The sequence below is a fragment of the Bombina bombina genome, chromosome 7 (genome assembly GCF_027579735.1).
Source record: "Bombina bombina isolate aBomBom1 chromosome 7, aBomBom1.pri, whole genome shotgun sequence".
Classification (NCBI taxonomy): domain Eukaryota; kingdom Metazoa; phylum Chordata; class Amphibia; order Anura; family Bombinatoridae; genus Bombina; species Bombina bombina.
The window spans coordinates 455,943,059-455,961,554 of NC_069505.1; positions in this window are offsets into that span (position 1 = coordinate 455,943,059).

Below are 18,496 nucleotides of genomic sequence, written 5' to 3' on the forward strand. Positions count from 1 at the left end.
AGAGAGAGAGAGAGAGAGAGAGAGAGAGAGAGAGAGAGAGAGAGAGAGAGAAAGAGCTGCATTGGTATATATAAATATTTGCTGAATTTAATAAGTAGCTATACAGTCAATTTAAAATGTCAAATCTGTTTCAAAATTAATAACCTATTCTTTTATTTTTTTCAGGCATCTGACAAGTAAATGTGTGGTTGCCCCATAAACTGTGTCATATGTTTTTGTGCACTCAGCAAGAGGTGTACTGAATATGAAATATGCTGTGTTTGTATTAATCAAATGCAACTTTAAATGCATTTTAAAATAATACTAGTATGATACTAGAAATACACTCATGTCTGGTGTCTATAAATGCATACTGGATTATCTTAGTTGGGACAGATATATGACCAGAAAGGTTTATTAATATAAAGAAATAGTGTATTTGATAAACAATTATTTTTTTTTTTAGATAGTTAAACTCCAGCAATATTTGATGGTAAAACTGCATTTCTGGGTGACTGCTGCCACCTATAGATCAGAGATGATATTGCAGCCAACAGATAAATGGCTACTAAATTATTAAATAAATTGCATTATAACCCTGCTATATTCTGACACCTAAGACGACGCTAAGGAAACTTCAGTCACTTATTGGCAAGCTGAACTTTGCCTGTAGAATAATCCCAGTAGGGAGGGCATTCTATGGGAGGCTGTCATTGGCAACAGTGGGGGTCCCTGGGCCGCACCACCATGTGCGGCTCTTGGCAGGATTAAAGGAGAATTTGAAAGTTTGTGAGATCTTTTTGGGGCAGTTCAACGGCATGTTGCCGTTTCAGGAGGTAGTTTGGTCGGACAAGAGCTTAGCTTGTTTACGGATGCGTTGGGGGCCCATGGGTTTGGGGCATACCTGAAGGGCAGATGGTGTGCGGAGGCATGGCCAGGGGAGTGGGTGGCTGCGGGTTTGACAAAAGAAAAAAAAAAATCAGATTTTTGGAATTTGTTCCTTTGGTGGTAGCTCTGAATATTTGGTCGGATGTTTTGAGGGATGAGAGGGTTTGTTTCCATTCGGACAATCTGGGGGTGGTATTGGCCATTTACAAGTTGTCGGCGTCCTCTCCCCCGTCTTTCGTCTTCTGAGACCGTTTGTCTTGGAGTGTTTGCGAAGCAATATAACGTTTCGGGCTGTTCACGTTCCGGGGAAGCTTAATGCAATCGTTGACTCCTTATCCCATTTTCAGTAGCAGCAGTTCCGTGTGGTGGCCCTGACGCAGAGAGAGAGGGCACGGCCTGTCCGACGGAGCTGTGGCAGTTAGGGTCCCAATGTTAATGAACTTCATACAAGGGGCATTGGCACCTAACATGTGGAAGGCTTACGCCACAGTATGGACCCGCTGGTTTTCCAGGAGGGCGAATGCTCAATTGGGGAATACAGTAAGGAACTTGGAGGAATTGGTACGATGGGTTAGATCTTGGGGTGATGAGGGGCTATCGCCCTCAGAGGTGAGAAAGCGAATGGCAGCATTGGCATTTTTATTTCAGTTGTTGGGATGGGAGGATGTGACGAAAGTCTTTTTGGTAATGATGGCCGTTAGAGGCTTGTGCAGAGGTAAAAAACATAATTTATGTAAGAACTTACCTGATAAATTCATTTCTTTCATATTAGCAAGAGTCCATGAGCTAGTGACGTATGGGATATACATTCCTACCAGGAGGGGCAAAGTTTCCCAAACCTCAAAATGCCTATAAATACACCCCTCACCACACCCATAATTCAGTTTAACGAATAGCCAAGAAGTGGAGTGATAAAAAAGTGCGGAAGCATATAAAATAAGGAATTGGAATAATTGTGCTTTATACAAAAATCATAACCACCACAAAAAAAGGGCGGGCCTCATGGACTCTTGCTAATATGAAAGAAATGAATTTATCAGGTAAGTTCTTACATAAATTATGTTTTCTTTCATGTAATTAGCAAGAGTCCATGAGCTAGTGACGTATGGGATAATGATTACCCAAGATGTGGATCTTTCCACGCAAGAGTCACTAGAGAGGGAGGGATAAAATAAAGACAGCCAATTCCTGCTGAAAATAATCCACACCCAAAATAAAGTTTAATGAAAAACATAAGCAGAAGATTCAAACTGAAACCGCTGCCTGAAGTACTTTTCTACCAAAAACTGCTTCAGAAGAAGAAAATACATCAAAATGGTAGAATTTAGTAAAAGTATGCAAAGAGGACCAAGTTGCTGCTTTGCAAATCTGATCAATCGAAGCTTCATTCCTAAACGCCCAGGAAGTAGAAACTGACCTAGTAGAATGAGCTGTAATCCTTTGAGGCGGAGTGTTACCCGACTCAACATAGGCAAGATGAATTAAAGATTTCAACCAAGATGCCAAAGAAATGGCAGAAGCTTTCTGGCCTTTTCTAGAACCGGAAAAGATAACAAATAAACTAGAAGTCTTTCGGAAAGACTTAGTAGCTTCAACATAATATTTCAAAGCTCTAACAACATCCAAAGAATGCAACGATTTCTCCTTAGAATTTTTAGGATTAGGACATAATGAAGGAACCACAATTTCTCTACTAATGTTGTTGGAATTCACAACTTTAGGTAAAAATTCAAAAGAAGTTCGCAACACCGCCTTATCCTGATGAAAAATCAGAAAAGGAGACTCACAAGAAAGAGCAGATAATTCAGAAACTCTTCTGGCAGAAGAGATTGCCAAAAGGAACAAAACTTTCCAAGAAAGTAATTTAATGTCCAATGAATGCATAGGTTCAAATGGAGGAGCTTGAAGAGCCCCCAGAACCAAATTCAAACTCCAAGGAGGAGAAATTGACTTGATGACAGGTTTTATACGAACCAAAGCTTGTACAAAACAATGAATATCAGGAAGATTAGCAATCTTTCTGTGAAAAAGAACAGAAAGAGCAGAGATTTGTCCTTTCAAAGAACTTGCGGATAAACCTTTATCTAAACCATCCTGAAGAAACTGTAAAATTCTCGGAATTCTAAAAGAATGCCAAGAAAAATGATGAGAAAGACACCAAGAAATATAAGTCTTCCAGACTCTATAATATATCTCTCTGGATACAGATTTACGAGCCTGTAACATAGTATTAATCACAGAGCAACCTCTTTGACTAAGAATCAAGCGTTCAATCTCCATACCTTTAAATTTAAGGATTTGAGATCCTGATGGAAAAAAGGACCTTGCGACAGAAGGTCTGGTCGTAGCGGAAGAGTCCACGGATGGCAAGAGGCCATCCGGACAAGATCCGCATACCAAAACCTGTGAGGCCATGCCGGGGCTACCAGCAGAACAAACGAGCATTCCTTCAGAATCTTGGAGATTACTCTTGGAAGAAGAACTAGAGGCGGAAAGATATAAGCAGGATGATACTTCCAAGGAAGTGATAATGCATCCACTGCTTCCGCCTGAGGATCCCGGGATCTGGACAGATACCTGGGAAGTTTCTTGTTTAGATGAGACGCCATCAGATCTATTTCTGGAAGCTCCCACATTTGAACAATCTGAAGAAATACCTCTGGGTGAAGAGACCATTCGCCCGGATGCAACGTTTGGCGACTGAGATAATCCGCTTCCCAATTGTCTATACCTGGGATATGAACCGCAGAGATTAGACAGGAGCTGGATTCCGCCCAAACCAGAATTCGAGATACTTCTTTCATAGCCAGAGGACTGCGAGTCCCTCCTTGATGATTGATGTATGCCACAGTTGTGACATTGTCTGTCTGAAAACAAATGAACGATTCTCTCTTCAGAAGAGGCCAAGACTGAAGAGCTCTGAAAATTGCACGGAGTTCCAAAATATTGATCGGTAATCTCACCTCCTGAGATTCCCTCCTTGTGCCGTCAGAGATCCCCACACAGCTCCCCGACCTGTGAGAATTGCATCTGTTGAAATTACAGTCCAGGTCGGAAGCACAAAAGAAGCCCCCTGAATTAAACGATGGTGATCTGTCCACCACGTTAGAGAGTGTCGTACAATCGGTTTTAAAGATATTAATTGAGATATCTTTGTGTAATCCTTGCACCATTGATTCAGCATACAGAGCTGAAGAGGTCGCATGTGAAAACGAGCAAAGGGGATTGCGTCCGATGCAGCAGTCATAAGACCTAGAATTTCCATGCATAAGGCTACCGAAGGGAATGATTGTGACTGAAGGTTTCGACAAGCTGAAATCAATTTTAGACGTCTCTTGTCTGTTAAAGACAGAGTCATGGACACTGAATCTATCTGGAAACCCAGAAAGGTTACCCTTGTCTGAGGAATCAATTAACTTTTTGGTGAATTGATCCTCCAACCATGATCTTGAAGAAACAACACAAGTTCATTCGTATGAGATTCTGCTAAATGTAAAGACTGAGCAAGTACCAAGATATCGTCCAAATAAGGAAATACCACAATACCCTGTTCTCTGATTACAGACAGAAGGGCACCGAGAACCTTTGTAAAAATTCTTGGAGCTGTAGCTAGGCCAAACGGCAGAGCCACAAACTGGTAATGCTTGTCCAGAAAAGAGAATCTCAGGAACTGATAATGATCTGGATGAATCGGAATATGCAGATATGCATCCTGTAAATCTATTGTGGACATATAATGCCCTTGCTGAACAAAAGGCAAGATAGTCCTTACAGTTACCATTTTGAACGTTGGTATCCTTACATAACGATTCAATATTTTTAGATCCAGAACTGGTCTGAATGAATTCTCCTTCTTTGGTACAATGAAGAGATTTGAATAAAACCCCATCCCCTGTTCCAGAACTGGAACTGGCATAATTACTCCAGCCAACTCTAGATCTGAAACACAATTCAGAAATGCTTGAGCTTTCACTGGATTTACTGGGACACGGGAAAGAAAAAATCTCTTTGCAGGAGGTCTCATCTTGAAACCAATTCTGTACCCTTCTGAAACAATGTTCTGAATCCAAAGATTGTGAACAGAATTGATCCAAATTTCTTTGAAAAAACGTAACCTGCCCCCTACCAGCTGAGCTGGAATGAGGGCCGCACCTTCATGTGGACTTAGAAGCAGGCTTTGCCTTTCTAGAAGGCTTGGATTTATTCCAGACTGGAGATGGTTTCCAAACTGAAACTGCTCCTGAGGATGAAGGATCAGGCTTTTGTTCTTTGTTGAAACGAAAGGAACGAAAACGATTATTAGCCCTGTTTTTACCCTTAGATTTTTTATCCTGTGGTAAAAAAGTTCCTTTCCCACCAGTAACAGTTGAGATAATAGAATCCAACTGAGAACCAAATAATTTGTTACCCTGGAAAGAAATGGAAAGTAGAGTTGATTTAGAAGCCATATCAGCATTCCAAGTTTTAAGCCATAAAGCTCTTCTAGCTAAAATAGCTAGAGACATAAACCTGACATCAACTCTGATAATATCAAAAATGGCATCACAGATAAAATTATTAGCATGCTGAAGAAGAATAATAATATTATGAGAATCATGATCTGTTACTTGTTGCGCTAAAGTCTCCAACCAAAAAGTTGAAGCTGCAGCAACATCAGCCAATGATATAGCAGGTCTAAGAAGATTACCTGAACACAGATAAGCTTTTCTTAGAAAGGATTCAATTTTCCTATCTAAAGGATCCTTAAACGAAGTACCATCTGACATAGGAATAGTAGTACGTTTAGCAAGGGTAGAAATAGCCCCATCAACTTTAGGGATTTTGTCCCAAAATTCTAATCTGTCAGACGGCACAGGATATAAATTGCTTAAAACGTTTAGAGGGAGTAAATGAATTACCCATTTTATCCCATTCTCTGGAAATTACTTCAGAAATAGCATTAGGAACAGGAAAAACTTCTGGAATAACCACAGGAGATTTAAATACCTTGTTTAAACGTTTAGAATTAGTATCAAGAGGACCAGAATCCTCTATTTCTAAAGCAATTAGTACTTCTTTAAGTAAAGAACGAATAAATTCCATTTTAAATAAATATGAAGATTTATCAGCATCAATCTCTGAGACAGAATCCTCTGAACCAGAAGAGTCATCAGAATTAGAATGATGATGTTCATTTAAAAATTCATCTGTAGAGAGAGAAGTTTTAAAAGATTTTTTATGTTTACTAGAAGGAGAAATAACAGACATAGCCTTCTTGATGGATTCAGAAACAAAATCTCTTATGTTATCAGGAACATTCTGCACCTTAGATGTTGAAGGAACTGCAACAGGCAATGGTACATTACTAAAGGAAATATTATCTGCATTAACAAGTTTGTCATGACAATTAATACAAACAACAGCCGGAGGAATAGCTACCAAAAGTTTACAGCAGATACACTTAGCTTTGGTAGTTCCAGCACTAGACAGCGATTTTCCTGAAGTATCTTCTGACTCAGATGCAACGTGAGACATCTTGCAATATGTAAGAGAAAAAACAACATATAAAGCAAAATTGATCAAATTCCTTAAATGACAGTTTCAGGAATGGGAAAAAATGCCAATAAACAAGCTTCTAGTAACCAGAAGCAAAGAAAAAATGAGACTGAAATAATGTGGAGACAAAAGCGACGCCCATATTTTTTAGCGCCAAATAAGACGCCCACATTATTTGGCGCCTAAATGCTTTTTGGCGCCAAAAATGACGCCACATCCGGAACACCGACATTTTTGGCGCAAAAGGACGTCAAAAAACATAATTTATGCTTACCTGATAAATTCCTTTCTTCTGTAGTGTGATCAGTCCACGGGTCATCATTACTTGTGGGATATTAACTGCTCCCCTACAGGAAGTGCAAGAGGATTCACCCAGCAGAGTTGCTATATAGCTCCTCCCCTCTACGTCACCTCCAGTCATTCGACCAAGGACCAACGAGAAAGGAGAAGCCAAGGGTGTAGTGGTGACTGGAGTATAATTTAAAAAATATTTACCTGCCTTAAAAAACAGGGCGGGCCGTGGACTGATCACACTACAGAAGAAAGGAATTTATCAGGTAAGCATAAATTATGTTTTCTTCTGTTAAGTGTGATCAGTCCACGGGTCATCATTACTTGTGGGATACCAATACCAAAGCAAAAGTACACGGATGACGGGAGGGATAGGCAGGCTCTTTATACAGAAGGAACCACTGCCTGAAGAACCTTTCTCCCAAAAATAGCCTCCGAGGAAGCAAAAGTGTCAAATTTGTAAAATTTGGAAAAAGTATGAAGCGAAGACCAAGTTGCAGCCTTGCAAATCTGTTCAACAGAGGCCTCATTCTTAAAGGCCCAAGTGGAAGCCACAGCTCTAGTGGAATGAGCTGTAATTCTTTCAGGAGGCTGCTGTCCAGCAGTCTCATAAACTAAACGAATTATGCTACGAAGCCAAAAAGAGAGAGAGGTAGCAGAAGCTTTTTGACCTCTCCTCTGACCAGAGTAAACGACAAACAGGGAAGACGTTTGTCGAAAATCTTTAGTTGCCTGTAAATAAAATTTAAGGGCACGAACTACATCCAGATTGTGCAAAAGACGTTCCTTCCTCGAAGAAGGATTTGGGCACAAGGATGGAACAACAATCTCCTGATTGATATTCCTGTTAGTGACTACCTTAGGTAAGAACCCAGGTTTAGTACGCAGAACTACCTTATCCGAGTGAAAAATCAAATAAGGAGAATCACAATGTAAGGCTGATAACTCAGAGACTCTTCGAGCCGAGGAAATAGCCATTAAAAATAGAACTTTCCAAGATAACAACTTTATATCAATGGAATGAAGGGGTTCAAACGGAACACCCTGTAAAACGTTAAGAACAAGGTTTAAACTCCATGGTGGAGCCACAGCTTTAAACACAGGTTTAATCCTGGCCAAAGCCTGACAAAAAGCCTGAACGTCTGGAACTTCTGACAGACGCTTGTGTAACAGAATGGACAGAGCTGAGATCTGTCCCTTTAAGGAACTAGCGGATAACCCCTTTTCTAAACCTTCTTGTAGAAAAGACAATATCCTAGGAATCCTAACCTTACTCCAAGAGTAACCTTTGGATTCGCACCAATATAGGTATTTACGCCATATTTTATGGTAAATCTTTCTGGTAACAGGCTTCCTAGCCTGTATTAAGGTATCAATAACTGACTCAGAAAAACCACGCTTTGATAAGATCAAGCGTTCAATTTCCAAGCAGTCAGCTTCAGAGAAGTTAGATTTTGATGTTTGAAAGGACCCTGAATCAGAAGGTCCTGTCTCAGAGGTAACGACCAAGGTGGACAGAATGACATGTCCACCAGATCTGTATACCAAGTCCTGCGTGGCCATGCAGGCGCTATTAGAATCACTGATGCTTTCTCCTGTTTGATTCTGGCAATCAATCGAGGAAGCATCGGGAAAGGTGGAAACACATAAGCCATCCTGAAGGTCCATGGTGCTGTCAAGGCATCTATCAGGACCGCTCCCGGATCCCTGGATCTGGACCCGTAGCGCGGAAGCTTGGCGTTCTGTCGAGACGCCATGAGATCTATCTCTGGTTTGCCCCAACGTCGAAGTATTTGGGCAAAGACCTCTGGATGAAGTTCCCACTCCCCCGGATGAAAAGTCTGACGACTTAAGAAATCCGCCTCCCAGTTCTCCACTCCCGGGATGTGGATTGCAGACAGGTAGCAAGAGTGAGACTCTGCCCAGCGAATTATCTTCGATCCTTCCATCATTGCTAGGGAGCTTCTTGTCCCTCCCTGATGGTTGATATAAGCTATAGTCGTGATGTTGTCCGACTGGAACCTGATGAACCCCCGAGTTGTTAACTGGGGCCAAGCCAGAAGAGCATTGAGGACTGCTCTCAATTCCAGAATGTTTATTGGAAGAAGACTCTCCTCCTGATTCCATAGTCCCTGAGCCTTCAGAGAATTCCAGACAGCGCCCCAACCTAGTAGGCTGGCGTCTGTTGTTACAATTGACCAGTCTGGCCTGCTGAATGGCATTCCCCTGGACAGATGTGGCCGATAAAGCCACCATAGAAGAGAATTTCTGGTCTCTTGATTCAGATTTAGAGTGGAATGAAGGACACGGCATGCATTTTGAAGTTTTGTTAACCTGTCCTCTGTCAGGTAAATCTTCATTTCTACAGAATCTATCAGAGTCCCCAGGAAGGGAACTCTTGTGAGTGGAAAGAGAGAACTTTTCTCTTCGTTCACTTTCCATCCATGCGACCTTAGAAATGCCAGTACTATCTCTGTATGAGATTTGGCAGTTTGAAAGCTTGAAGCTTGTATCAGTATGTCGTCTAAGTACGAGCTACTGAAATTCCTCGCGGTCTTAGTACCGCCAGAAGAGTGCCCAGAACCTTTGTGAAGATTCTTGGAGCCGTAGCCAGTCCGAATGGAAGAGCTACAAACTGGTAATGCCTGTCTAAAAAGGCAAACCTTAGATACCGGTAATGACTTTTGTGAATCGGTATGTGAAGGTAAGCATCCTTTAAATCCACTGTGGTCATGTACTGACCCTCTTGGATCATGGGCAAAATTGTTCGAATAGTTTCCATCTTGAACGATGGAACTCTTAGGAATTTGTTTAGGATCTTTAAATCCAAGATTGGCCTGAAGGTTCCCTCTTTTTTGGGAACTACAAACAGATTTGAGTAAAACCCTTGTCCTTGTTCCAACCGCGGAACTGGATGGATCACTCCCATTAATAAAAGATCTTGTACGCAGCGTAGAAACGCTTCCTTCTTTGTTAGGTTTGTTGACAACCTTGACAGATGAAATCTCCCTCTTGGGGGAGAGGATTTGAAGTCCAGAAGGTATCCCTGAGATATGATCTCTAACGCCCAGGGATCCTGAACATCTCTTGCCCAAGCCTGGGCGAAGAGGGAAAGTCTGCCCCCCACTAGATCCGGTCCCGGATCGGGGGCCCTCAATTCATGCTGTCTTAGGGGCAGCAGCAGGTTTTCTGGCCTGTTTGCCCCTGTTCCAGGACTGGTTAGGTTTCCAGCCTTGTCTGTAGCGAGCAACAGCTCCTTCCTGTTTTGGTGCAGAGGAAGTTGATGCTGCTCCTGCTTTGAAATTACGAAAGGAACGAAAATTGGACTGTCTAGCCTTGGCTTTGGCCTTGTCCTGAGGCAGGGCATGACCTTTACCTCCTGTAATGTCAGCAATAATCTCTTTCAAGCCGGGCCCGAATAAGGTCTGCCCTTTGAAAGGAATATTAAGCAATTTAGATTTAGACGTAACATCAGCTGACCAGGATTTCAGCCACAGAGCTCTGCGTGCCTGAATGGCGAATCCTGAATTTTTAGCCGCAAGTTTAGTTAAATGTACTACGGCATCTGAAATAAATGAATTAGCTAACTTAAGGAATTTAAGTTTGTGTGTGATGTCATCTAGTGTGGATGATTGAAGTGTCTCTTCCAGAGACTCAAACCAAAATGCTGCTGCAGCCGTGACAGGCGCAATACATGCAAGAGGTTGCAATATAAACCCTTGTTGAACAAACATTTTCTTAAGGTAACCCTCTAATTTTTTATCCATTGGATCTGAAAAAGCACAGCTATCCTCCACTGGGATAGTGGTACGCTTAGCTAAAGTAGAAACTGCTCCCTCCACCTTAGGGACCATTTACCATAAGTCCCGTGTGGCGGCGTCTATTGGAAACATTTTTCTGAATATAGGAGGGGGTGAGAAAGGCACACCGGGTCTATCCCACTCCTTAGTAACAATGTCAGTAAGTCTCTTAGGTATAGGAAAAACGTCAGTACTCGTCGGTACCGCAAAATATTTATCCAACCTACACATTTTTTCTGGGATTGCAACTGTGTTACAATCATTCAGAGCCGCTAATACCTCCCCTAGTAACACACGGAGGTTCTCAAGCTTAAATTTAAATTTTGAAATGTCTGAGTCCAGTTTATTTGGATCAGAACCGTCACCCACAGAATGAAGCTCTCCGTCTTCACGTTCTGCAAACTGTGACGCAGTATCAGACATGGCCCTTGCATTATCAGCGCACTCTGTTCTCATCCCAGAGTGATCACGTTTACCTCTTAGTTCTGGTAGTTTAGCCAAAACTTCAGTCATAACAGTAGCCATATCTTGTAATGTGATTTGTAATGGCCGCCCAGATGCACTCGGCGCTACAATATCACGCACCTCCTGAGCGGGAGATGCAGGTACTGACACGTGAGGCGAGTTAGTCGGCATAACTCTCCCCTCGTTGTTTGGTGAAATATGTTCAATTTGTACAGATTGACTGTTTTTTAAAGTAGCATCAATACATTTAGTACATAAATTTCTATTGGGCTCCACTTTGGCATTAACACATATAGCACAGAGATATTCCTCTGAATCAGACATGTTTAACACACTAGCAAATAAACAGCAACTTGGAAATACTTTTCAAAGTAATTTACAAATAATATGAAAACGAACTGTGCCTTTAAGAAGCACAGAAAAATATTATAACAGATAAAATAATTAAGTTATAGCATCAATCTTTGTCAGAATATACAGTTTTAGCAAAGGATTGTTCCCCTCAGCAAATGATAACTAACCCAGGCAGCAGAAAAAAATACACAAATAAACGTTTTTTATATCACAGTCAATACAATCAGCACAGCTCTGCTGTAATGATTACTTCCCTCAAAAAAGGCTTTGGAGATCCCTGAACTCTGTAGAGATGAACCGGATCATGCAGGAAGAAAATGAACCTCTGACTGAGTTTTTCTGATGCTTAGAAAAAGCGCCAAAAATCGCCCCTCCCCCACACACATAACAGTGAGAGGGATCAGTGAACTGCTCTAATTTAAATCAAAACTATTGCCAAGTGGAAAAAAAGTGCCCAAAACATTTTTTCACCCAGTACCTCAGAGAAAAAAACGTTTTTACATGCCAGCAAAAAAACGTTTTACCTCAATAATTAATTGTCATTTAAAACCTATTGCAAGTCCCTGCAAAATAGGTTAAGTCTATGTATACAGTTTAAAAGCCAGAGAAGTACCATTTCCCAGAAAACTGAAGTGTAAAATATACATACATGACAGCCTGATATCAGCTACATCTACTGCATTCAAGGCTGAGTTTACATTATAACGGTATGGCAGGATTTTCTCATCAATTCCATGTCAGAAAATAATAAACTGCTACATACCTCTTTGCAGATTAATCTGCCTGCTGTCCCCTGATCTGAAGTTTACCTTTCCTCAGATGGCCGAGAAACAGCAATATGATCTTAACTACTCCGGCTAAAATCATAGAAAAACTCAGGTAGATTCTTCTTCAAATTCTACCAGAGAAGGAATAACACACTCCGGTGCTATTATAAAATAACAAACTTTTGATTGAAGATATAAAAACTAAATATATCACCATAGTCCTCTCACACATCCTATCTAGTCGTTGGGTGCAAGAGAATGACTGGAGGTGACGTAGAGGGGAGGAGCTATATAGCAACTCTGCTGGGTGAATCCTCTTGCACTTCCTGTAGGGGAGCAGTTAATATCCCACAAGTAATGATGACCCGTGGACTGATCACACTTAACAGAAGAAATGACGCAACTTCCGGCGACACGTATGACGCCGGAAACAGAAAAGATTTTTTGCGCCAAAAAAGTCAGCGCCAAGAATGAAGCATTTTCAGCCCCCGCGAGCCTAACAGCCCACAGGGAAAAAAAGAGTCAAAATTTTTTAAGGTAAGAAAAAATGATTGATTCAAATGCATTATCCCAAATATGAAACTGACTGTCTGAAAATAAGGAATGTTGAACATCCTGAGTCAAGGCAAATAAATGTTTGAATACATATATTTAGAACTTTATAAATAAAGTGCCCAACCATAGCTTAGAGTGTCACAGAAAATAAGATTTACTTACCCCAGGACACTCATCTACATGTTTGTAGAAAGCCAAACCAGTACTGAAACGAAAATCAGCAGAGGTCATGGTATATAAATAAGAGTAGATCGTCGATCTGAAAAGGGAGGTAAGAGATGAATCTCTACGACCGATAACAGAGAACCTATGAAATAGACCCCGTAGAAGGAGATCACTGCATTCAAATAGGCAATACTCTCCTCACATCCCTCTGACATTCACTGCACGCTGAGAGGAAAACCGGGCTCCAACTTGCTGCGGAGCGCATATCAACGTAGAATCTAGCACAAACTTACTTCACCACCTCCATAGGAGGCAAAGTTTGTAAAACTGAATTGTGGGTGTGGTGAGGGGTGTATTTATAGGCATTTTGAGGTTTGGGAAACTTTGCCCCTCCTGGTAGGAATGTATATCCCATACGTCACTAGCTCATGGACTCTTGCTAATTACATGAAAGAAAAAAACAAGGTGACAGTAGACCAGTCACGTTTGTGCTGTTGCAGGAGGTGCTAAGGTGTCTGCCAGGGTTACGTTTTTCTTCATTTGAGGTCCTCTTGTTTAAAAACGGCATTCGTGTTAGCCTTCTTTGGAGCATTCCAAATTTCAGAGTTGGTGGGTATGAGCAGATGAGTGGCAGTGTGCCTCTTATGAAAGGATGTGTAGGTAAAGAATGACAAAGTGGAGCTGTGGCTGAGGAGATCAAAAATGGATCAAGGGGGACGCTGATCCGTCTTCAGGCAATACCAGGGCAATGTTGGACGTGGGGGAGTTTATGCGGCACAGGCCGGGAGGTGAGGGTCAGTTCACGATTCATAGCGACAGTTCTATGCTTTCTAAGTTTCATTTTGTGGAGGTTTTTCGGAAGGTGTTAAAAAAAGTTGGGTTTCCAAGGGTCGGAGTTCGGGGTCGCACTCTTTCCGTATTGGGGCAGCAACCGAGGCAGCATGTTTGGATCTGGGTGCATCAGTGATAAAGGGGATTGGTAGATGGAGATCTGAAAAGTTTAGGGGATATGTGCTTCCTGAGTTGAGGGTGTAAAGGGTACTAGGTTATCTAATTTGTCTTTGACAGGTCCAGTGAGATGCTGGCTGGTGGGGTACTCGTATATTTAGTGGGCGAAAAAAGCAGCTGCAGCGAAGGTTGGCGGTATTTAACTAGGGCTGACAGGGCTTTGCTGAAATGGTTTGGCGTAAGGGGTATGAAATGGGAACAGGTTGTGGGGAAGATTGTGGATTATGCTAGGTTTTTCTCCCCTCCTCAGATTTTGTTGATACATGCAGGGGGGGAATGATTTAGGATTATTGTCCCAGAAGGATCTAGTGGATTTGATGAAGGGGAGTCTGGACAGATTAAAACCGTTGTTCCCGGAGGTACTGATACTCTGGTCTGAGATTGAAAGTAGAATAGTTTGGTGAGCGGCTTGGGACACGAAAAAGTTGGAGGCTTCCAGACGGAAGATAAATAGAACAATTTCAGGGTATGTTAAAAAGTTAGGGGGATTTTGAGGGTGAGTCGGGGAGATTCTTTTATTTGCGGGATGGCGTCCACCTTAATGAGATGGGGCTGCACTTCTTTAATTTTGCATTAAAGAAGGGTATTGAAAAGGCCTTGGCAGGATGGGGCGGTGCTCGGCCGGTGTCCGAGCTGTGGCGAGGTGCTTGTCATACTTTTTAGAGGCTTATGTCTAGGAGGAATTGAAGTGTACCCCCTGTTAAGATAATAGGAGAGGAGTTATTGAAGATGGGTGGGGCGGGGACTGTGTGGAGAAGGAGGGCAAGCACCATGGTTTGGTTTTGAGTTAAATTGTTGTGTTAAATAATATTGTATTTAATAAAATGGAGCTGCTGCCTTTTCATATCCAAATTGGAGTGTTGTGTATTTATTGGTAAAGGTCAGGAATGACTTGACAATGTGGGGGTCAAGTAACTACACAGCCTATAAACCTTATTAAACCCATTACATTAAACACTGTGTAATGCAAAGTGGGCTAAAAAAACAAAAATAAAAAACTGCTTTCAACCGTTTTAAAGATGAGATCAGCAGCGCATGCAGGCGCCGATTGGTGGGTACACTATGCGCATTGTGCCAGGAACTTACCTACTAACCAGTGCCCATGTAAGCAGTGACATTTACACTGGGTGAGAGCACTTTGTTCCCATCTTGTTGTTAACAATAAGGCTAAACCAGCTTTTTAAACACTGACCAGTAGAAACCTCTGTACAGCCTGAGCACACTACCAACCGATATGTACTTTAAATATTACTGTAAATATTATCCCCTTTTGATGACAGAAGGGGATATGTGACATGTGATGACCTGCTTACCTCTGTCTGCATCAGGAAGGTCTGAGGTTTGGTTCTTGTCAGACATTGTCTTCTTCAGCAACTGAATTTGTCAGATATTCTTATAATGTTTCTCCTTTACTGACAAACGCAGTGACGTTTATTGTACGTGATTTTCACTGTAACAGGAGGAGAGAGAGAGAGAGAGAGAGAGAGTCTAATTAAAATGAGGTCTCCACAACACTTGTATCTGAGTATTGTAAACAGACCAAGATTCAGGACTTTGCGGGTCACAAAGGGGTCAAACTGATTAAAACTGATAAATCCAACAAAAAACAAATGATTATTAAAAAAAAATGAATTAATAAATAAGCTGTTCTAAAAATCAAATCTGATGTCTATAACTATTAATTGCATTAACAGCCAAATATGGTAAAAATGCATCATATGAAATGCTAAACATAGGTCTTATTTTTCTGTAACATACAAGACAAGCCGCCATTTTTCCTAAATATTTCAAACACGTAATTTATGATGACACCACATTTGGCATAATTTCAATAAAAAATTTTGTAAATTTACGTATTAAACTAATTAAAATTGAGGATTCACAGAGGGGTGAGTTGCCTCATTTTGAGAATGTCTGTACTAAATGTACGAAAGTATGGGAGCAGCTGGTCACCCAACTACACTGTGTATTAATGGCATCTAATGGGTTAAATCATCTCAGATATAAAATATACAACAGGAGTACAAACATGTGCAATATCACTTAAAGGGACCGTCAAGTCCAAAATAAATATGTCATGAATTAAATAGGGAATGTAATTTTAAACAACTTTCCAATTTACTTTTATCACCTATTTTGCTTTGTTCTCTTTATATTCTTAGTTGAAAGCTAAAACAAGGGGTTCATATGCTAAATTTCTTAGACCTTGAAGACTACCTCTAAGCTGAATGAATTTTGACAACTAGAGGGCATAGTTCATGTGTTTCATATAGATAACTTTGAGCTAATGCACGTGAAGTTACCCTGGAGTGAGCACTGATTGGCTAAAATGCAAGTCTGTCAAAAGAACTTAAATAAGGGGGCAGTTTGCAGAGGCTTAGATACAAGGTAATCACAGAGGTAAAAAGTCTATTTCTATAACAGGGTTGGTTATGAAAAACTGGGGAATGGGTTATAAAGGGATTATTTTACTTTTTAAACAACAAAAATTCTGGCGTTGACTGTCCATTTAAATGTCAAACGATTCAAAATAGTATCACCTTATTTCTACCTCACATACAGCCCCCTCTGCACTACCTTATATATAGATATATACTATACAGATGTACCCTCCGTCTGTCACACATAGAGCCCCCTCCCCAGTTCCCTATATTCAGATATAACATAACATAGTAGATTAGGTTGAAAAAAGACCGAAGTCCATCGAGTTCAACCTATACAAATCTAAAATATATACAAAAAGCTCCAGTTAAGCTTAAATAATCCCACTAAAAGGTGACCCATTTAAAACTAGCAATCATATCCATGATTTTTGTTTATATACAGAAATGTATCCAAACAATTTTTAAATGTATCTAGGGTATTGGCATTCACTACCTCCTTTGGTAATGGAGTTCCACAATTTTATTGCTCTTACAGTGAAAAAAAGTTTCCGTTGCAGGAGATTAAATCTCCTTTCCTCCAACCTTAAATTGTGACCTCTGGTCACAAACAATTTTCTTGGAATAAACAGAGCTTCTGCCATCTCTGTATATGGGCCTTGAATATATTTATATAAAGTAATCATGTAACCTCTTAAGCGCCTTTTTTCTAAAGAAAACAGACCCAGTTTGGCTAGCCTCTCCTCATAGGTTAAATTATCCAATCCCCTTATTAGCTTTGTGGCCCTTCTCTGAACATTTTCTAGTTCTGCAATATCTTTTTGCGATTGGTCCCCAGAACTGCTCTCCATAGTCAAGGTGAGGTCTTACCAGGGCTTTATAAAGTGACAGAATTATGCTTTCCTCCCTTGAGTCAATGCCTCTTTTAATACATGTTAGTATCTTATTAGCCTTTGAAGCTGCTGCCCTGCATTGTGCACCCATCTTTAGCTTGTTATCTATTACTACCCCCAAATCCCTTTCCTCCTATGTTTGGCTAAGTCTTTTCCCATTTAAATAATACGTTGCCTGCTTATTTTTACTTCCAAAATGTAGAGCCTTGCATTTTCCTGTATTAAATCTTATTTTCCATTTACCTGCCCATACTTCTAATGTTTGCAGGTCCCTTTGTTACGAAAGTTCATCCTGTGCTGACCTAATGACCTTACTTAACTTAGTATCATCTGCAAAAATAGAGATGTCGCTATTTAATCCTTGCTCCAAGTCATTTATAAAAATATTAAAAAGAATAGGGCCCAGTACTGATCCCTGGGGGACTCCACTGATTACCTTTGTCCAATCTGAGTATGATCCATTTACTACTACTCGTTGCTCCCTATCTTTAATCCAGTTATTAATCCATGAGCTAACATTTTCAGATATTCCCAGTCCCTTAATTTTGTGCATTAATCTCTCATGTTGCACTGTATCAAATGCCTTTGCAAAATCCAAGTATATCACATCAACTGATTCCCCTTTATCTATATTTTTACTTACTTCCTCATAGAATCTAATTAGATTAGTTTGACATGATCTATTTCTCCTAAAATCATGCTGATTAGAACTCATAATCTTGTTTACACGAATATGATCATCAATATAATCCCTTCAAAAATCTTCCCCACTATTGATGTCAGACTAACTGGTCTATAGCTTCTTGGATTATCCCTGCTTCCCTTTTTGAAGAGTGGCACCACATCAGCTTTACTCCAATCCTTGGGTACCATGCCTGAGGATAACGAGTCTTGAAAAATTAAGAGTACAGGTTTGTCTATAACAGTGTTAAATTCCCTTAACACCCTTGGGTGTATTCCATCTGGGCCTGGAGTTTTATTTACCTTAATATTATCCAATTTGTTCCTGATATCCTCTATACATAACCCAATTAATGGTATGGGCTGGCATGTTCTATTTTGTTCCAAAGTATCATCCAATGGTTCCTCTCTTGTGTATACTGAAGAAAAAAAAATGGTTTAGTATCTTAATCTTCTCCCTGTCACTATTAATCATGCTACCCTCCACGCATTTTAATTTACCTATATTGTCTTTCTTAGATTTTTTGCTAATTTATGTACTTAAAGAACCTTTTAGGGTTAGATTTAGAATCCTTTGCAAATAAATTTTCATTTTCAATTTTGGCTAATTTGATTGCTTTTTTGCATGCTTTGTTGCATTCCTTATAAATATGGAATTTTGAGTCTGTACTATTTTCTTTGAATAATTTAAATGCCCTATGTTTTTTTCCTAATTTCTCTTAACACATTTATAT